Source organism: Triturus cristatus, chromosome 9 (genome assembly GCF_964204655.1).
Source record: "Triturus cristatus chromosome 9, aTriCri1.1, whole genome shotgun sequence".
Classification (NCBI taxonomy): domain Eukaryota; kingdom Metazoa; phylum Chordata; class Amphibia; order Caudata; family Salamandridae; genus Triturus; species Triturus cristatus.
Window position 1 is genome coordinate 1,167,911,682 of NC_140592.1, and position 22,519 is coordinate 1,167,934,200.

General features: G+C 41.6%; 1 pseudogene; it reads right to left on the minus strand.

Moving 5' to 3' along the window:
* Positions 1 to 717: 717 nt before the first annotated feature.
* The window catches only part of LOC146799571 (metalloproteinase inhibitor 1-like), a 162,385-nt pseudogene continuing 140,583 nt past the window's right edge, over positions 718 to 22,519 (minus strand).

Here is a 22,519-nt window from a genome sequence, read left to right on the forward strand (position 1 = left end):
ATCGAGGGGGCTCAACATCATTTACTAAAAACACTCGGATATCGAATGATTGCCGCCACAACTCAGGGGACACGCACTAAAGGGGTCACTATCTTAGCGAAGGGGGGGGGAGTTCAATTCCCTCGAACTGTTGTAGATACACTTGGACGATTCGTAATAGCCGAATGCCATATTAATAATGGGGAAGAAAAACTAACTATATGCACAATATATGGAAGTAATAGCGACGATCCAGAGGTATTGATCCAGATCTCTAATGAGTTAACACATTGGCCTCTACCCATGATTATCTGTGGAGATCTAAACATCCACTTACCTAACGGATGGCTTTCGGATCAGAGATTTATATATCAGGGTAGGAAACGTAAAGTTTTTAATGCTTTAAAAGAAATGTGATTGCTTCATGGTTTAATTGATGGGTGGGCAACTAAATATCCTACAGATCCTGGATATACTTTTTTCTCATTCCCTCATTTAAAACAAGTACGTCTTGATTATATGCTTATGTCCAATTCTCTGAGATCAAATTATTATATCGACAAATTAGCTAGGGTTCTGTCGGACCATAATCCTTTAATGCTTAGCCTCATGATTTCACCAACGAGATCCAAAATTAATATATGGACATTTGAAAGAGCATTACTCTATAATGAAGCATATTGTCAACAAATGTGTACATGGATCCCGGTTTTCCTTGAAGAAAATGTTGGATCTACTTCAATCGATGTAGTATGGGATACCTTGAAGGCTTGTGTCAGGGGTGAAACTTTGAAATTCTCCTTAAATAATAATAAAAGGGAAAAACAAAACATGGCATTATTAGAGCAAGATCTACGAAGAGCTGAAGAGGATCTAACTAAAGCAATACAGGAAGGCAGGACGATAGATAATGAGATGGGTAAAGTGACAATAGCTAAAAATTATGTCTCCGAAATATTTGTCGGAAAAGCTATTGCTCGGGCTAACGCCAATATGAAAAAAATATACGAGTTTAACGAAACAGTGGGGCATCAGCTAGCTGTTAGAACTCGAGAAGAAACTTCATCCGCTTTAATCAAAGAAATTAGAGATCCAGATATGGGCCTAAGATCTGAACCCGCGGAAATAAGAATGGCTTTTCAGAAGTTTTATAGGGAACTATACCATGAAGATAATAACGATAGCGGGGACCCCAAAACTTATTTAGATCTGTCAATCCCTGAACGCTTGCAATCTGATGACCAGGAATTCCTAGATAGTCCAATTTCCTGGGAAGAAATATTAATGGCAATTACTGGCCTATCTAAGGGAAAAGCTTCGGGCACGGACGGACTCCCTACTGAATTTTATGCTACATTTGCCCCTCAACTAAAAAACATTCTAACACTACTTTTTCAACATATTTTTCATGGAGGGAACCCACCGAAATCTTGGTCAAACGCTAAAATTATTGTCTTCCCGAAGAAAAATAAAGACGCTAAAGAAATGGGCTCTTATCGTCCGATTACTTTGATTAATGGGGATTCAAAAATTTACTCTAAAATCTTAGCAGCCCGATTGGCACCCATTATTCATAAAATTGTCTTGGAAGAACAACACGGCTTTATTCCTGGGAGATCCACAACCGATCATATACAAAGAGTCATTTCCCTTTTTGACTACACAGGAGTGACAGGTGACCCTATGTCGCTTATACTGTTGGATGCAGAAAAAGCATTTGACAGGGTATCCTGGAAATTTTTATGGAACTGCGGGATTGGAGCAAAATATAAACAGGCAATTAAACAACTATATATAAACCCCACTGCCCGAGTCTTGATAAATGGCATTTTGTCTGACAGCTTTACCATTCATAGGGGTACAAGACAGGGATGCCCTTGTTCAACCCTCTTGTTTGCCATCTATATTGATGTATTTATACAAAGATTAAAATTTAAAACTTCAATACTTCCCATTAAAATTCGCGATTTAGAAATAAAATGCTTGGGCTACGCAGATGACATAGCTATTGTTACAAGTGATCCTATCGAAGCGATGAAACATATAGAGCTAGAGGCATTAGATTTCGGCCAAATCTCTGGATATAAATTGAATTCCGGCAAAACCCAGATAGTAGTAAATAACAAAATCATTATGAATGATATGAGGATTGTTGATAGAGCAATATATCTCGGGGTAAGCATTAGTGCTAAAGTCGAAAACATTGTGGAAGATAACATTCAACCCCTAATAATTCAAACTAAAAAAGAATTATCTCGGCTACACAATCTACATTTAACTATTGGTGGAAGATGTAATGTGGTTAAAATGTTATTTTTTCCTAAATTCTTATATTTTTTTAGAGCCATCTGTCTTGAATTTTCCCCACTAATTTTTAAAAACATTGATTCTATGATTTCACATTTTATTTGGGGATATAATAAATCACGTAGAGCACTTAGATGGATCACTTTACCTAGAGAACGTGGGGGATGGTCACTACCAAACTTTAAACTATACTATTGGGCCACTGTACTAAAATATAGCAATAGTCTCTTAATGGAGAACCCAATGGGTCATATTACACCCACCCCGCAAGAACTAATCTTGGGTGAAGACAGTATTGGTTGTCTGTGGCGCCATATGAACGATGACTACTTCAAAAAAGTAAAATTTAAAACTATTTCCAGCATTTTTAAAGTATGGCGTAATATAAAAAAACTAATCGGTCTAGGTCGATATTCATATTATACCCCCGTACTTCAGAACGTGGATCTTCCAGAAATATTTCATGATATATATATACAAAGATGGGCTGAACTAGGTGTTAAACGACTAGGGTGCTTTTTTTCTGATAGGGGAATAAAATCATTCAATGAATTAAAAATTGAGTTCCACCTGACAAATCAGGATTTTTTTAAATTTCTCCAGGTGAGAGATTTTTTAAATGGGAAAACGGGTGGCCCTATCAAATTTCATCGGTGTTATATTATAGAAAAATTGAGACTAGTTAAGACCCCTAGAATTGGAGAGTTATATGCTGGATTAAATGCTCTATTACCCAATGATATGAACAAACATCCGACGACATGGCAGTCCAGACTGGGGGTTATATCTCAAATCCCTTGCGAGGCCTATGAGATGTCATTAACCCATTTAATGTCTATGAAACTTCAGGCACAATTTTTCAAAACATTTTTTTCACTCTATTACACTCCTGAAAGACTCACAAAATGGGGGACGGGGAATGGAACGCTTTGTCCAAGATGTGCTCTTCCGGCAGCCGATTTAACGCACATGTTTGCTTCATGCCCTGTTTTAACTAAAGTTCTATCTGAAATCTCCGACTTTCTATCAAGGATTCTACATTGTAAGAATAATATTACAAATACAGAAGTATTGTTGGGGGTTTCCAACAACTGCCGTCCAAGCGAGCAACAGGGGCTAATATTTGTTGGTATGGCCATCTTCAGGATGTGTATCGCCTCTGCCTGGATAGATCCAATACCCCCATCATTCTTCGAATGGAGAGCTCGACTATTGGCGACCTGCAGTCTAGAGGTTGCCATTTATAAGAACAAAGGGAGGGCCAAGAGGAAGAGGGGTATGAAGATCTGGGCACCATTGATTGCCTGGACGCAAGAAAATTGATTGCGAAAAATGGATATTGATATGTCGTATATCGCAAAACTCTGTTTGCCTTCCATGTCTTGTGTTTTTTTTTTTTTTCTCTTATGTATAAATCTGCTCTCTGTTGGTTAAATATATGAATTACTTGTTCCCCTAGTGAGGGTCTGGGGGGGGAGGGGGGATACTGTGTTGTTTTGAAAAAAAAATGATTTAAAAAAAAAAAAGGAAATAGATAGTTGCCCCAAAATAGCAGAAATGCAGCAAAGAGGAAACTCCTATACTGCTGTCCAGATAGCTACATGTAGTGGGCCAAATTGCAAGTTCACCGAACTGGTACATAGTTAATGTGGAAGGAAGAGTGCTTTGATGCAATTGTTGTCTTAGGGCCTTATTACAAGTTTGGTGAACTTCCAATGGGACCGCCACTCCGGCAGTGCCATCTTGAATCCAGGGCGGGTGAGCGGTGCAGCAGCTGTGTCACTGTGGCAGACTGCTAGGCTCATTGGAGAGCCAAACAAGCATACTGCCATGGTGAGAGTACCTACTGCACATTCCTGCACAGTGTGGCATGCAACATGCCCTGCATGCCACACCATGCAGGAATGAGGGTGCAATTCTAGGGGGGCACAACATGTGCCCCTCCGCGTGCACCCCCAAGACCAGATTTGTCGTACCTGCATGTCCACCACCCTTTTCATGGCGTGGTCCCCGCCATGAAAAGGGCAGTGGATATGCAGGTCTTAATATGCTTGGTGGCCAGCATATTTAGGCCATTTACAGACCGCTGCGGCAGGGGCATCCTTAATCCTGTCAGCGGTCTTATCGCGGTACCACCGCCACACTCATAATGCGGTGGGCAAACCCACCATGGTGGTGGTGATCAGACTGCCACCGCGAGTACGGCAGTCCCAGGACCGCCGTACTCGTAATAAGCCCCTTAGCCTTTTCGGATATGTCTCTAACTGAAGCATTGATCATGCAGTGATGCAGATACAAGACACTGCACAGCAACTCCACATCCCCTCTCTAGAGAGAATTACTGGGGACAAAGATATACAGAAACTAGGACCTTGGGAGGGCAAGTTCGAAGAATGAATGCTAGAGGGCAGTTTTCCGTCTGCAAGCCTGGGAGTTTACAGTGTTTACAGTGATAGTGCATGGCTTGTCATAAGGTATTGGGGTAAAATACTCAAAGTTCAGCATATATATATATATTGTGGAAAAGATCAGTAGAAATTATCTCAATCTGCATTTCACAAGTACAATAAGCAAGACTGAGGTCAAAGTCCTTGATCTGATGGGATATGTCATGATGTCAAGAATAACACATTAGAAACCTGGGTATTTAGGAAACCTACTGCAGGTAACACTCTATTGCACACTTCCAGCTTTCACCCCCAGAATTAGGTCAGAAGCATCCTTTATAGTGAGAGTCTGCAAATCAGGAGAAATTGCAGTGAGAAATGTGAATAAGAAAAGACCCTAGAAGATCTGACGAAGAGGTTCCAGACAAGGGGATATTCGCAGACCTGCATGAAGGAAGCAAAATTAAAAGCTAAGGTGAAACAGAGGGAGCAACCTGTTTGAAAACAAAAATAAAAAGACCAAAATTGAGTCCCACTTTAAACTAGTCACACCTTTCAATAAGGAAGAAGGGAAAGTGTGATCTATAATACAGAAATACTGGCACCTCATAAGAAACTAGTGCTAGGTAAAGTCCCACCACGCAGACCAGGGGATACTTTCAGGAGAGCTAAATTGATGAGTGATCTAATAAAGAACAGTCCTGAATGTAACAAACAAACAAAAACTGGTTTGGTGACAGTCCAGGTTTCAGGAAATTCAGCAGATGCAAGGCCTGCTAGCATGGTAAAAATGTGAAAGAATTTAAATTACGATTCTCTAATAAGATTATGTACATAAAGTGAATTTACCACTGCAAGACCAACCAATAAGTCTACATTCTACAATGTCCTTGTAGACCAATGTATGTAGGTAGCACTTACGAGCTATTAAAAATGAATTTAGAACTTATCCAGTAGCTCGTCTTTTCGAAGAAAAGCATTTGTGTGATGTTCAAGGTCTGACATATTTTGTCGTAGATGTAATAGCAGATAACAAGAGAGGGGGGGATCGAGAAAAATCACTGAGACTCGATACATCATTGAGCTCAGTACAAATACCCAAGGTGGACTGAACATGGAGGAGGACTTCCATACGCATTTGTAGACAAGCCAATGAATCTCATCTCTCAAAGAATAAAGGTAGTTCAGGTTTTTTAGATTTTAGAAATTAGCACACAGCACCTTTGTAACACATGGGCAGAGGGGTCAGTAAGACAGACTCTTGCTTAAGACAAATATGGTCAAATGTAAGATCATTAATTCGTTATGTTACAAAATGTATATTTAAAAATTCAGAGTATCAAGAATATAGTGAGACAGTGCATGCCCATTAGGGTTTTAGGTATGGGTATAGGTGGGTGTATAGAAGGCAACAACTCCACATTTAATTTGAGAAGGGAGAAATTGATTGAAGCCCAGTTGGGCATAATTCCAAGTTTTTTCTAGTGACAGTCATTAAAGCAGTAATTCTGAAGTGTAGAAATTGCATTTCAAAATTCATGATTGTGGTGATTAACACGGAAGTTGTACAATTAGTAGAACAAGCATTGCCCATTAGGGCTTTATACAATGCTGCTACACTAGGATTTTGTAAAGAATGCTTGTTTTAAATGTAAACTTTTAACATCAATAGTTTGGTATATTATACTGAGAACTAGTTTGAATTAGTTTTTAACAGCATTAAAATTTTCTGCGACCCATATGTGAATTTAATATGCCCTGCTTTGAAATATATACAGTATTTAAATATCTAAATTATTTTATAATGTTTTAAAATGTTTTGTAAAGCAATAATGATGCGATCATGGCAATTGTAATATAGCGAAAGGTCTGCCTTGAGTGACCGTTGTGAGGTCACATGCTGTGCGGTGCACATATTGGAACAAAATGGTGCCTCGATATCTGTGATGTAGGCTGCAGAGCAGCCGAAACGCGGCAGGGTAGCACCAGAGCACTTTATTAATGAATTGAATATTTGGCAACACTCCTAAGTGTCGACTCCCTTGCTTGAGGAGGAGCAAGGTACTGGGTACAGATATTGCAGATTTTGCTGACTCCGCTTCATCAATATATATTTTTGTCTGTAAGTACTGGACATGGCCGTTCTCCTGATTGAAGGGCATGTCTATGAAGCAGTCAGCAACATCCGCAATATCTGTATTCAGTACCTCGCTCAACCTTGATAGGGCCGGATTCTTGCCTACCTTACACTCGCCAAGAATCCTCTTCGGTCGCCAGGATCTTTTTATCTGCTAAATAGTGTAGAGGGGAGGAAATTCAATTCTTAGAACATAATCAACAGAATCAAATTTCAGTTCCCAAGGACCACTGACTCCAAATCTAAATTTTTAAAAGATTTTATTACAACCAAGAATAACTGCACATATAATCACCTCAGTACAAGGTGAAGAAAATAAATGGGCACTAGTACAAAAGAGAGTCTACGCAAGAGTCTCATTCGACTCAGAATAAGAAGAATAATCAATTCCAATAGCATCAGAAATGCGATAATTAGTCCAGTCTCTACATTAGAAGTCATTAGCCTAAAAGAAAAACAGTTAGTCTATTCCTACACTATCTCTAAGGTGACATCCCTACTTAGCATTTTCCCTCCCGGGCAAGAGAGTAAAAAGGTGTCAGAAGTGAAGACTTCCTTAGAAGTACACTCACTTACTCAGAGTTCGTTCTAAGATGCTCCTTCTAACTCCCCATCTAAACCTCAACTGCTCCACCCTCGGGGCACTGTCCCTAATACAAAATCCCCAAAACATAGAACACGCCCTTCGGCACACCTCTTCAGCCAGGTCTTCTTCCAGTACTTTTCCTGTGAAACTTGTACTTCTTCCAACAATGGTTAGCTTGACCTTGGATCCCAGACACCATCTCTGCTGAAAGTATCGTCCGTAAATTCCAATGTACTCCCCTGTTGGCTTCTCGTACCATCCTAACTCCCAAAACAAAGACCTAGTCACTCTAACGAATCCTTGCACCTGCAAAAGAAACATGGGAAAGAAAACTTTTCATTTCTCTAAGATTTTCCATCCTCCTGAAACCCAAAGCCTTTACCAAGGGAAATCATTTTCGGTCTACAACATTTAGCTAACATAAGAAATTAACAGGCCTTTCTCTCTAAACGTATATGCGATCAGACCTTTACACTGTTAAACACACTCCTAAATCACACTATAAGCATTAGTTTCATTACTCTGTGGAAATATGGATTTTTCTGATCAGTTATGTACCCTATCTTGGACCCCAACGGTTTCATGTATGAATCACAAGTACATGTATGCTCCCTCCAGTTCCAGTTATGAAGACGCAAACCCATGTGCGTCCACCGTCAACATGTCCTCTTTCAGATCCGCCATGAATAGGCCGGATATTCCATTCCTAAGTATGAAAGGCCACCGGCTTTATATGGTTCACTTATGCCATTTTACAGTCCAGGCAAGTAGGCCCGGATTCTGTCATCAAGCTTTTCTTGCTTTCTGCCTCTGAAGCTCCAGTCTGAGCCTGCATCTGTGACCATGAACTTTGTCTCATTCCCTGCGCGGCTCACGAAGCCTGACATCAGCCTGTTGCCTGCCAAGAAACTGTATTTTACCTTCGAAATTATCTGCTCCGTTCCCTGCCCGATGCATTCCTGTCTAGTAGTTTCAGTAAACATTCTTCCAGCTACCGAGCAAAGGCCCGGCTTCTCTGTCTTCATGCAAGTAATTCATAGCCCTGTTACTATGGAAGATTCCTGCCCTCGCATCTAGTGTAGACACTTAGACGCTTGTACACGCACTAACAGTCAGTATAGTCAGTATAGAATAAGATTCTACTCTAAGAGACCTCTCTTCTGGATAACATAGTTCTTTAAACATAGGATGTTAGATATGATTTGGGATTAGGTTGACTTGACCCTCCAGACTTCTGTCGCCACATGTGGAGCTAAATGTCAAGTCCCCTCCACCCCCTAGTTGCACGTCAATCACACGTCATACTGCTGCGCGCGCATCCCTGCCAAGTATTTTTGCTGACATTGCGAAATTATTTCATAGGTCCACCCATATGTGACATCATAACCAATGACGTTTTCCTTGTTACACCCAATTACGCCTCCTTCAGCTACGCATGTGAAATGTTATCTTTGCTATCAATTGTTACGCCTCTTGCATTGGCCTCACTGTAATGCCTATTGTATAAAAGTGAATAATTATCAATAATGTATGTACTTCACTTCCTGAACCTTCGTGGTGATGGAACCTGGAGCAACCGATTATAATCGACCATTGGAATAAAGCCCATTCCGAACCTCTAATACCACGGATTCTGCCTCTTATTTACTGAGCTATTTTATTATGTTTCTGTATCAAATTAAGTCCCGGTAATTAAATTATTTACCACATGAATGGCGCCCGAATAGGGACACTTTCTCATCTCACGCGCCGGTGGTGCGTTGCAGGCCCGGTCTCCTGCCACAGCTGGACGGACAACAACGCGTACCAGCAGGATTTCCTGTATCTCCCTCCGGTCAAGCGGGGGCGACTGAGGCTGCGATCAACACCCAGACGAGGCGGTGAGAAGTGCGAAGTATCCCGACCAGAGCCTAGCTGAGAGAGCAAGATCCGAGGTATACAGAGGCCCACCAGTTTCCGAAGTCCCGAGTCGAGTCCAGTTTCCGAAGTGTTCGAGTCGAGTCCAGTCCGGTTCAAGTTCAGTTCAGTTTCCGAGGCCTTCCGTTCCGAGCTACCCGGTGAGTACCATTACTGGGGAGGCGTTCTGGCGTGCACATAAGTTGTGCCGGTCCAGACGGGTTTGGGTACACAAATCCGGTCTGCACTGTTTCAGCAGTGTATCTGTACTGTTTAGCAGTATATCTAGTATACCTAGTATATAAATTCAGAATATTTCAGTTAATGCCGAGTATTATGTTCAGTAATTAAGTTTCCTTAGATCGTATCATCATTGTGCTCACTTAAATGTTAAATGTTAAATGTGTTAATACGTTCTGCATATTGTGGTATGAGTGACTGTTCATTATCGTGTTTATTGTATTAAGTTTGTTCAAGATCAAGTATCAGATCAGTTCTCAATATGCCGCTCTTTTCGAAATTAAGACAGATCACAACTAGAAAAGGGGTACTCGAAGAAGCTGTTCCTATTCCTCCTAGGGACACTCCAGGGTACTTCATGTATCATAAACACGGCTTAGACGCTATATTATTTCTTGATTTATGGGTAGACTACACTAAGGAATTACCAGAAAGTCAGAGGTGGCCCGCGGCTGGGACCTGGGATGCAGAGTGCATCGTGAAAGTAGAGGAAGAATTATGGAAAAAGAAAGCTAGACAATCACAGAAAGACGCCATTGAATTATGGCGTAAAGAATCGTATAGACGTACAGAAAAAGCACGTAGACAGGAAGAGAAGAGTAAAGAGAATTCAAATGAAGTCCGAGAAAATCTATTAATTGAAGAAGGTGCACGAGTGAAATCAGAACAAGTAGACAGACAAAGACATGCCCTTATGAAGGGTATGTATCCCCTTCTGGCCGAGGGATTACCTAAGGCTACTGCGGGGATACCAAAAGACTTGCCACCCCCATTATTTCCAATAAAGGTACATCCCAAGGGGCATCCTAGAACCGCAGAAGATGTTTTTCTTTCCTCATATTTAGATGACGCAGCTCCCGAGTACGCTAATTCCGCCCCACATAGACCACCTGCCAGGGAGGTTCAACACCGAGATCCAGTATCTATATCTCTACAGCAACAATTTCCGACACAAGTTCCGGCAAGCACATCTGTTTCCACATCTGTTCCTACAGCTACTTCCATAGCTGTGTCCACACCTATAGTTGCTGTATCGCGTTCAACGAATCCTTTCACGCCCGATACCCCCGATGAGGCTACGGGAGGTGCTACCAACATTTTTTCTACGCCACCCAGAATAAATAAACTTACCTTTCAAGAGTCAGCACATCCACGTACCCCCAAACTCATAAATGCCCGCACGCTTAAGGAACTTCTTATAGATTGTAGATATGACCCTGTGCCCGGAAAAGAGGACGAAATGACCCTGGCATCATTACGTATCAGACGAGCTGCGGTGTATTTAGGGAAGTTACCAGGAATGACTATGCATCTAGATAATATATACCATTTTGTCCAAACAGGGCGAGATTCTGAATGTATTAACAGAGCTATGGAATACCAGAAAGTGGAAATACAGGGGGAACTGTTACGTTTCCTCATAAATTGTGTGATCAGAAATCAAGACCGACCGGGGGTAGACCCGGAAGCAATGCAAATTCTTACCAGATGGAGCCAGAATATATCAGAAGGGAGACATGATAAGCAAAACTGTATAATAGCCATGTGCCGAAAGATCCGTAAAGAAATAGAACGCCTACACGAAGAGAGATTAGCGGTAGACCAGTTTGAACAAAATGAGGAGGAAGGATCAGGACTGCCCACAGGACAGTCAGAAACCATAGCCTATGTAGGTAGAGGAAGATCTTGTAAAAGTACTAGATGTCTTACTGACCCGATACGTCCGATATGTCTAGAAAATAACAGGAATTTTCAAACACCTATAATAAATATAAGGTCCCCCGAGCAGTCGTTCCAAGCCGCTGACAAATTACTGCGAGAACGAAGGGGTTATCATTTTCTCGATTCTATGGATGAACAAGAATTAGCCAGGTCAGCCGTTCATTGGGTTGACAGTCCCGGAAAGTATGATGATGATACAGTAGCACACACATTTTTGAATCTCACCCCAGATGAACAGCGTTTAGCTGGGATTTATATGATTCAACAACTTCTTATACTATATAAAAGCCAACATTCAGATCCTGGTCCCTTACCTGATATATTGACTGAATTACTCACGAATAGATGGAGAGGTTCAGGTACTAAGCTAATTAAAGAAATACTAGAATCAAGAAAGCAGTACATTCTTTTTATATGCCCAGAACATGTCTCACTGCCCATTAAGGAAAGAACCACGTATTACATGGACAGACAGAATCCCTTACGAGAAGTACACCCAATAAAAGGCGAGGACAATGAGTTTAAACGTGTATTTGTATACACGCCCATATCGAAAATAGAATTGTTAGAAATGAAGAAAGTGGTACCCAGTCATGACAAAGACCCAGCGGGTTTCCACCGAGAAATTAAAGACATGTTACTCATGGGAGAGTATACCTATCCCGACATTATGACCATATTAAAGGTATTGATGCCTGCTGGCATTTATGAAAAACTCAAGGAAAAAGAGTGGGAGGTGGGAGACCAAAAGATAGACTGGACAGCATTAGAAAATGAAGAAAAGGCCCGAGGTCCAGGTTCGGGGCTTGGGGACAAAACTAAAGCACTACCAGGTTTACTAGTACAGGTACTGCCACGTTTATTAACCACGAAAAAGGAAGACTGGGGTGCAATTTCAGCCTGTAAACAAAAGCAAGATGAAGACACTAGTGATTTCTATGCACGATTTGAAAAATGTTTTGGTATAAATAGTGGCATAAAAGCAAGTAGCGAATCATACCCACATCTGTTTGTGACAAAATTAGTTGAAAATTCCTTGCCCCAAGTGAAGAATAGAGTATTAAAATTCGAGAGTACCTGGCAAGGTAACACCCCATCACAAATGTTACAAATGTTACAGTATCATCACAATAGAATTAGAGAGGAACAAGATCATGAACAAAGACGCATGAAAGACACGAAAATGAAAATGCTAGTCTCCCAGACAGTTCCAGCTGAAGGACATAAAAAGGGTACGGCACATTCCGGTGATTCAGCAGGACCTGTAAAAGGGACATGCAACTATTGTAAACAACCAGGTCATTATGTACACGATTGTCCAGTCCTGAAGCGTAATATCGCCACAGGTATTACAAAAGAAAGACCACGGCCACTTAGACAGGATCAGAATGAACAAGGAGCCTTGCAGCATGCACAGTCCATGCCAGCTCCGCAACAGTCTATACAGTTTGTGCCAGCTGCACCTACGCTGCCTGTTGCTGCCACACCAACCACGACACGACAGCTGTACCAGACCGCACAGTACGACTACCCTGATTATCAACGATATGCATGAAACAGCCTAGAGAGGGAAATTGACTTACCCCTTATCGAGGTCCCTGTAGACCAAGAAGGACCTTATGTACATAGTGAATTATTAGGCCAAGATAGGAAATTCCTACTAGATACAGGGGCAAGTCGAACAACTATAAAACGTAGTGAAGTTCCAGGGGCACCCCTCTCAGGCTCACAGAATATTTCCCTTGGTTTTTCAGGAAAACCTATTGTTAATGAAGTATCACAGCCTCTTCCACTTACGATAGGACCTTTGACCCGAACTACAGATTTATTGCTCACTAAATCCTGTCCAGAAAACTTGTTAGGTATAAAAACACTGAAAGCTCTAGGAGCTATAATATGTTGTTCTCCGGAAGGAGTAAGATTGTTTTTACGTGATTTTAAAGGTCACTATGTGTCTAGAGACATGGATCCCCGACTACAGACTTTACCTACACATCTATGGGCACAAGGCCCTACTGATGTTGATTGCATGAATATTACACCATATCGAGTTACACTAAAGGCAGGAGTGGTACTACCACGAATGCGACAATACAAGTTACCACCAGATGCTGTAGTGGCTTTACTACAAATCATTGACGAGCTCATTGCCCAAGGAGTGGTTGTAGAAACAGACTCCAACGTATGTAATTCACCGATAATTCCGATTCTTAAACGAACAGATCCGAAGGCCCCGCCAGTATATCGATTGGTTATTGATTTGCGCGAATTGAACAAATGCATTGTGCCACAATTCCCTGTGGTCCCAGATATCTCGTCATTACTGACAGCTATTGATTCCGAAGCAACATTCTTTACTGTAATTGATCTAAAAAATGCCTTTTTCAGCGTCCCAATAGATCCGGAAAGCCAATATTTGTTCGGATTTAGTTTAAATGGACGTAGCTTCAAATTCTCACGCGCACCTCAAGGATTTACAGAAAGCCCCAGCATCTATAGCCAAGCACTGAAACGAGAACTCGACAGTATCCACATGCCAGTTAACACTGCCTTGCTTCAATATGTCGATGATCTGCTGATCACCGCTAGAAGCGAACCCGAATGTGAGAAAGCATCACTGACAGTTTTACGATTTCTAGCCGAAAAGGGGCACAAGGTGTCCCCTTCTAAGCTGCAATTCTGTGTCCAGCGAGTTGTTTATCTTGGACACTCGCTGTCCAAGGAGGGAAGGCAGCTTACACCCGACCGCATTCAGTTAATAGCTAACATGCCAATACCCAAGACACAAAAGGAGGTGCGGGCTTTTATAGGCCTCACTTCATATTGTAGGCAGTGGATCCCTCAGTATGCATTTCTAGCAAAACCACTCATTCAGTTGACAACACAGGAGGCAGCCACATCGACTGTTCTCCCTTGGACTCAGGAACATACACAAGCTTTTGAAAGCTTAAAGAAAGCTCTATGCCAAGCACCTGTTTTAGCAACACCATGTTACAGAAAACATTTTACACTCTTTGTTACAGAACGAGAAGGTACTGCTTTGTCAGTACTCACACAGGAACAAGCAGGATCACACAAACCGTGTGCTTATTTTTCTAGTACATTAGATCCCGTAGCTCAGGCTCTGCCTGCGTGCCTGAAATCAGTGGCAGCGACAGCTTTAGCAATCAGACAAAGCGATGCCATAGTGTTAGGACATCCATTGACAGTACAAGTACCACATGCAGTGGAGGTTCTTGTGAATCGAACGCAAACACAACATTTGACTATAGCAAGACTTACAGGGTACGAACTAACACTGTTTCAGCCACATATAGAAATCAGACGTTGTAACACATTGAATCCTGCCACACTTTTACCTGTAAATGGAACAGACCCACTAGCTCATGACTGTATTGATGTTATTACAATCACGACGAAACCCAGACAAGACTTGACAGATGTCCCATTGTCAGACCCAGACCTGACGTTGTATGTAGATGGTTCATGTATGAGAAAAGGTACAGGAGAACTAGTGGCCGCTTACGCAGTCACAACAGACACTGAAATCATTTAAACAAATTGCATAAATACCTTGTCCGCTCAAGCAGTAGAGCTTGTCGCTCTGACACAAGCCTGTATTCAAGCCACAAATAAAAAAGTCAACATATACACTGATTCACGTTATGCATTCGGAGTTGTACATGACTTAGGCGTGCTGTGGCGAGAGAGAGGTTATTTAACTTCTCACGGTGCCCACATTCAGCACGGACCCCTCATTCATGCCTTATTAGATGCAATACATCTACCCACTGCAATATCAATTATGAAATGTAAAGCTCATACGAAGGTTACTGATATCATTTCTCAAGGCAATGATCTAGCTGACAGAACAGCTAAACAGACTGCTCAAACTCAAACATCCGACATGACAAAGACAATAGTCCCGACGCCAACACATTGTATGACGGTTAAAGATCCTACTCTTGACGTAATTGATATACAGACACATGCTACACCAGACGAAATAAAGAAATGGACTGAATTAGGAGGGATCCAAACGGATCAAGGATGGTTGATGAAGGAAAAGTCTGTGTGGTTCCTTCCTGATTCAATGGTCCAGGTTATAATTAACACTGTACATAGTCCAGCACATCTAGGAGAAAAAGCTATGCTAGACAGCATTCAACACATTTGGTTCAATAAACATTTACGAGCTGCAGCCAAACAAAAAGTTCGTACCTGTATGATCTGTTGTCAGTTCAACCCAGGAAAAAGCGTTCCCGTAGAACAGGGTGGATTTCAGCCTCCTGATCACCCTTTTGAAGTCCTCCAGATGGATTATATCCAGATGGAACGATGTCGAGGATTCAAATATGTTCTCGTAGTTGTTTGTGCTCTTTCCCGTTGGACGGAGGCATACCCGGTTTCAGATTACAAGGCCCCGACTACTGCCAAACAGTTAGTTCGAGAATTCTTCCCACGATACGGTTTACCACGTGTTGTTCACTCAGATAACGGCCAGCCGTTCTCATCCGAATTAATGAAACACGTTTCACTTTTGTTAGGCTATCAGTGGAAATTCCACTGTGTCCGACACCCCGAAGCAGCAGGTCTTGTAGAAAGACATAATCAGACCCTGAAAATTAGATTGTCCAAAATATGCAGAGAGAAAGGTGTCGACTGGGTAGTAGCGTTACCAGTTGCACTCTTTTACACAAGAATGGTAGCACACTCTCGAACAGGGCTATCCCCGTATGAAGTGATCTTCGGCAGACCACCAAATATGTGGGGGACACCTATACCACGCAAAATAACTGATATTGACTGTAATATGCTGACAGATTATTTGGCTTCCTTGATGTCTGCACTACAATCTTGTCGTTCACAGGTAGCTGCAGCTTTTCCTGACAACACTGAGGTGAAACCCCATGACGTAATTCCGGGGGATCTCGTTTTAGTGAGGAACTTTGATCGAAAGACTCAGCTGGATCCTAGGTGGAAGTCACCGAAATTGGTCTTGCTCACCACAAGGACAGCCGTGAAGATCGAGGGCAGAAAAGGCTGGATTCATTCAAGTCATATCAAGAAATTTCATGGACTACCAGCGGATGTGAATACCACACCTCGTGTGTCTTCACCCATTGACTCAAAACTTCCTTTTGTTGAAAAGAGTAATTCCGAACTTTATAAACTAAAACTCAGATCCAATCAGTCAAGCAATTTGATTGTTTAAGTCCTCTCCGAGGTGAAGCGGTTGAATTGTCTCTGACATGTATCCCTTGGACCTGAATAGAGAATGCACCCGAAAAATGTTGAAACGACAGGCGTACTGTAAATCACTGCGTAGTCATTGTACAGTGACGTTATTAATTTTGTTTTCCTTAAGTCTTTTAATAATTACTGCAAGTATATTGTTGCATATATATTATCCTATTTTTAGACACGTTTATAATGTTACTGCTGAACATTCTTTTAGTGAATTACCTCCGCTTGAGTTGTCTTATAGATTTGCGCTGCGCAATAACACGTTTATTAGTATGTTACATCATTCCCATCAGGTTAGCAATGCTACAAATTGTTGGATATGTGGCCGACTCCCTCCCTATCAGAATTATAAAGAAATTCTACCTCTCTTTCCATACCCGTTCACACACAACGGCTCCTGTGGAGCATGGTATAGCTTAATCAATTCCCTAGATTCGAATTCTGCAGTTTATCAAGATAACTGGGTATGGGGAAATTTGAATTTAGTTTTACTTAAGGTCTGCTATCCTAACAAGGAGGGATTTCCCCAGAGAACAGGAACTGATCTAGAAAATGAAGTGTATGGATTAGGTAATTTTACGCTTAATCTTATGATCCTAAATGTCGAATCCGAAGCTACTCCAATTTTGCCCGCTATGTCAATATTTCCAGTAAAAGGTGAATTATGTGTAAGAAAGAATGGTTCCATACATATGGGCCATAGTAGATGCACTACTGTAGTAGAATTTAGTGATCAAGGCAAGTCTACATTTAGAGCTTCCCGCCATTCCTATTTCATATGTGGTCAGACGGCATATGTACGTTTGCCTCTAGATTGGGATGGTACCTGCTACATTGGATTTCTTTTGCCGCCTGTTTTTCTAGCTCCTCCTGATTATCACAGAAATACTCATTTAGTATATACTAGAGTAAGGAGAGATCTCCCGATAGTCGATTACACTGAAACAGCATGGGAAAAATACACAGATTTCAATAAAGGTCTCTTTCCCTATATAGGTACAGTTACTAATAGTAAGCTGATACGTAGATTAACCAGAACCCTTGAAGCAGTAGTGAACGAAACTATTTCCGCCTTAGGCAATTTAACAGAAGAGCAGTCTGCTATGCGGATTGTTGTGCTTCAAAATCGTCTTGTCCTTGACGTCATCCTGGCCGATAGGGGCGGAGCTTGTAGGGTCATCGGATCAAGTTGTTGCATTTTCATACCAGAAAATTCGCCATCTGTATATAAAGCCATAACTCGCCTTCATAAGATTGTAAGCCAGATACACCAGAATCCAGGCACCTGGACTTGGTCCGGTTGGTTTTGGAATGTATTATCTACCTTTGGATGGAAGGTCCTATCCTTCCTAGGTATTGGCTTTCTCATACTATTCAGTTGCTGTCTATGCCTACAATGTGGACCAGCGATTTGTGGTCTGTGTGCCACATCGTGTGTCCCATCACCAAGATTTCATTCGTCCCAGAAGAAAAAAGAAGAACAAATGATGCTATATGAACAGATCAATGGATTGATGAAGATTGATATCTCTTGACGGGCAAGTAGGGGACAAGGAGGGAATGTGGAAATATGGATTTTTCTGATCAGTTATGTCCCCTATCTTGGACCCCAACGGTTTCATGTATGAATCACAAGTACATGTATGCTCCCTCCAGTTCCAGTTATGAAGACGCAAACCCATGTGCGTCCACCGTCAACATGTCCTCTTTCAGATCCGCCATGAATAGGCCGGATATTCCATTCCTAAGTATGAAAGGCCACCGGCTTTAAATGGTTCACTTATGCCATTTTACAGTCCAGGCAAGTAGGCCCGGATTCTGTCATCAAGCTTTTCTTGCTTTCTGCCTCTGAAGCTCCAGTCTGAGCCTGCATCTGTGACCATGAACTTTGTCTCATTTCCTGCGCGGCTCACGAAGCCTGACATCAGCCTGTTGCCTGCCAAGAAACTGTATTTTACCTTCGAAATTATCTGCTCCGTTCCCTGCCCGATGCATTCCTGTCTAGTAGTTTCAGTAAACATTCTTCCAGCTACCGAGCAAAGGCCCGGCTTCTCTGTCTTCATGCAAGTAATTCATAGCCCTGTTACTATGGAAGATTCCTGCCCTCGCATCTAGTGTAGACACTTAGACGCTTGTACACGCACTAACAGTCAGTATAGTCAGTATAGAATAAGATTCTACTCTAAGAGACCTCTCTTCTGGATAACATAGTTCTTTAAACATAGGATGTTAGATATGATTTGGGATTAGGTTGACTTGACCCTCCAGACTTCTGTCGCCACATGTGGAGCTAAATGTCAAGTCCCCTCCACCCCCTAGTTGCACGTCAATCACACGTCATACTGCTGCGCGCGCATCCCTGCCAAGTATTTTTGCTGACATTGCGAAATTATTTCATAGGTCCACCCATATGTGACATCATAACCAATGACGTTTTCCTTGTTACACCCAATTACGCCTCCTTCAGCTACGCATGTGAAATGTTATCTTTGCTATCAATTGTTACGCCTCTTGCATTGGCCTCACTGTAATGCCTATTGTATAAAAGTGAATAATTATCAATAATGTATGTACTTCACTTCCTGAACCTTCGTGGTGATGGAACCTGGAGCAACCGATTATAATCGACCATTGGAATAAAGCCCATTCCGAACCTCTAATACCACGGATTCTGCCTCTTATTTACTGAGCTATTTTATTATGTTTCTGTATCAAATTAAGTCCCGGTAATTAAATTATTTACCACAACTCCTTGATACGTGAGTAAGCAGATTACACGTGTAACTTTAATATGGTGCACATTTAACCTAATACATTGCATTACATGAAAATCAATCACTATATATTGACTAAAAATACATTTATAGGGATCTGCGACATTACTCTTCATGAAAAGCATGGTTACATTTAATCACACTTATGTTAAACAACTCTAGCGATACATTTCTAAGTCACACCTTAACACTACTTCGATTAATATGTGGGTGCGGACTAACAGTGAATATGATGCACCCCTACAAATTTCAGAATAACGTGGTGCTCTATCAACCTCAAGCAAGAGAGTCCACACTTAGTAGTTCCAATTCCTGGCAGGTGCTGGTGATTTATACCTTTAGCTCCAACACAGAGCTCGCCAATCAGAGCAATATATATATATATATATATTACCTACTGGCGGTCGCCAGTAGGTAGTTATAGTTAGGACCACGTTTCCATAGGAAATCCGCAACATTCTATTTTGAATAACTTTGGCGCCGGTCGACGAATCCTCGCAAATTTTTCAAAATAGGTGGGGCGCTACGCTCCGCTCCTACCCTGAAAGTCTCGGGGGGATTCGTCAAGCAGGGGCTGAGATAAAAGGGGGGTCCCAAAACGCGTTTTTCCCATGCATTTTTCCATAGGACCTTTAGACAGGGCTACAGCCCGAACGGCTGAACAGAATTTAATGAAATTTGGCAGAGAGGTAGTCCCCAGGTCAAGGAAGTGCCTTTTGTAGGTTTGGTGTAAATCTGTTCAGTAGATTCTGAGAAAATAGCCTTTAAATCAATATATATATCTGTGGCAGCTTACGGTGCGCTTACCGTGCGCTTACCGTAAGCTTACCGTACGCGTACGGTGGCGTGCGCGAGCGCGATTCTGATTGGCTCTTAGATCTTAGTAAACATTCGAATCGGTCGAAACCAGGAAGCGGCGGCCGCCATTTTCTCTCTCGCTTCCTGAGTTGGGCAGCAAAAACCAACCCCAAAAATGTATAAAGAAGCAGTTTCATGAGATCCTAACCACCCAGCATTGATACAGGGGTCCCCAAACCACCCCCAAGCCCAAAAAAAATAAAAAAAATTTTCGGAAAATCGCCGATTACGCTTACCGTACGCGCACGGTAAAAAATAAAAAAAAAATACAAAATTATCCACATTCTCCCCACCCCGTGTGCAAATGGTGCCCGAAGGGCCCAATTTGTGCATGGCCTATTTGAGGTAAGAAGTTAACAAAGAATACATTTCACAAAGATGCGCAAAATATGTCCCCCGTGTGCGCACGGTGCGCGAAGCGCATCGTGCGTACATGGCCCATCCCGCTTAACGTGGGCACGCGGTGCGCGCAGCGCACCGCGTGACCACTGTGCGTGCACGGCACTAACTGCGTAAAGTGGGCGCGCGGTGCGCGAAGCGCACCGCGTGCTCACTGTGCGCGCACGGTGCGCGAAGCGCACCGTGTGCGCACGGAACGAACTGCGTTAACTGGGCGCGCACGCCACGAATGGCGTAAAGTAACTTAGCATTTAAAAAACCTTGCAAATTCACTGAAAAAACCATAGGTTTCACACATGTTATAGTTAGCTGGACATTTTACTGATAAAAAACCAATGAAATTCCCCCGTTATAGTTACTGCAGACAACTATAACTCACGCGACCGCAATCTTCTGCTGATGACATATGTGTCTTTATGAAAAAAAAATATTTGTAATATATGTAAAGCTAAAATTTAATGGAAGAAGACATGGGCAAATAAGTGTCTAAATACAGTATTAGCATCAGCAGAGGATTGCGGTAAGCAGATTACACGTGTAACTTTAATATGGTGCGCATTTAACCTAATACATTGCATTACATGAAAATCAATCACTATATATTGACTAAAAATACATTTACAGGGATCTGCGACATTACTCTTCATGAAAAGCATGGTTACATTTAATCACACTTATGTTAAACAACTCTAGCGATACATTTCTAAGTCACACCTTAACACTACTTCGATTAATATGTGGGTGCGGACTAACAGTGAATATGATGCACCCCTACAAATTTCAGAATAACGTGGTGCTCTATCAACCTCAAGCAAGAGAGTCCACACTTAGTAGTTCCAATTCCTGGCAGGTGCTGGTGATTTATACCTTTAGCTCCAACACAGAGCTCGCCAATCAGAGCAATATATATATATATATATATATATATATATATATATATATATATATATATATATATATATATCTTTTTTTTTTAATACTTTATTTGCCCTGCCAAAATACATGGTGAAAACGATAGTTAAACAGTGGTATTCTATGTAGTACTATTTTGCTTGTGTGCAATGTTTTCAGACTCGAGGTCAAGCATGTTGAATTATGAGTTTCTAAATTGGGCGACAACTTTAGTATGTGTAGCCTGAAATGCAAGTGCCATTGTCCAAAAGTCAGAGGTTTTCACACGAAAATGTAGACATTGATTGGAGATTCTTAAAGAAGTAAAACATTTTCTATTCTCTTAGATCTGTGTTAAAGCAAAGTGGGGAAAATAAAAATGGAATTATAGAAAGTAAAAAAAGGGATAAATGATCATAGGAATTATATAAATTAATGGGGAGGATAATAAAAAGGAATTATATAACTTTATACTTTGAAGCTATGGGAAAAAACGAAGAAACCCTTCGAATTCTAAAGTTTCAGAAACCTGCCTGTGCATTAAAATGTCGCAGTGCCAGGAAAAATATTATTTAACATAAAAAGTGGCATTTCATGCCTTTGGCACAGCGAGGGTCCAAAGATCTCCCTGGATATGGCAACCTATGAAAGACTTGTTCAATTAGATAAGGAGGGCGGAATGTGTTTGGTGAAACAGAAAGGTCTTTGATGCCTTCTGTTTCTTGTGCCATGGCTGTTTTCCTACATGTGTAAGCTATTTATGAAGAGTGTGGGCCTGTTTGAGGTGCTGGACTGATAGCTGTGATAAGCGGGTCTGGTAGACAGCATGGGCACCTACGTTGAAATGAATACAACTTTTTCATAGTGCTGTGTCAACAGTGCCTGTTGCCAGCAGGGGAGGTAATGATTGCAAACCCTTTAATAGCCACATCCTTCAATGCATTTCAGTGCAAATTAATTTTAATGAACACAAAATAAAAAATGCAATGATGGCAAAACAGGGTATTCATTCCAACCCTTGTACTTCTCCGAGCACTAACTTCTACCTCGACCTCTGCACCTACGTTTACATCTACACTTACTCCTTCCTGTCTCT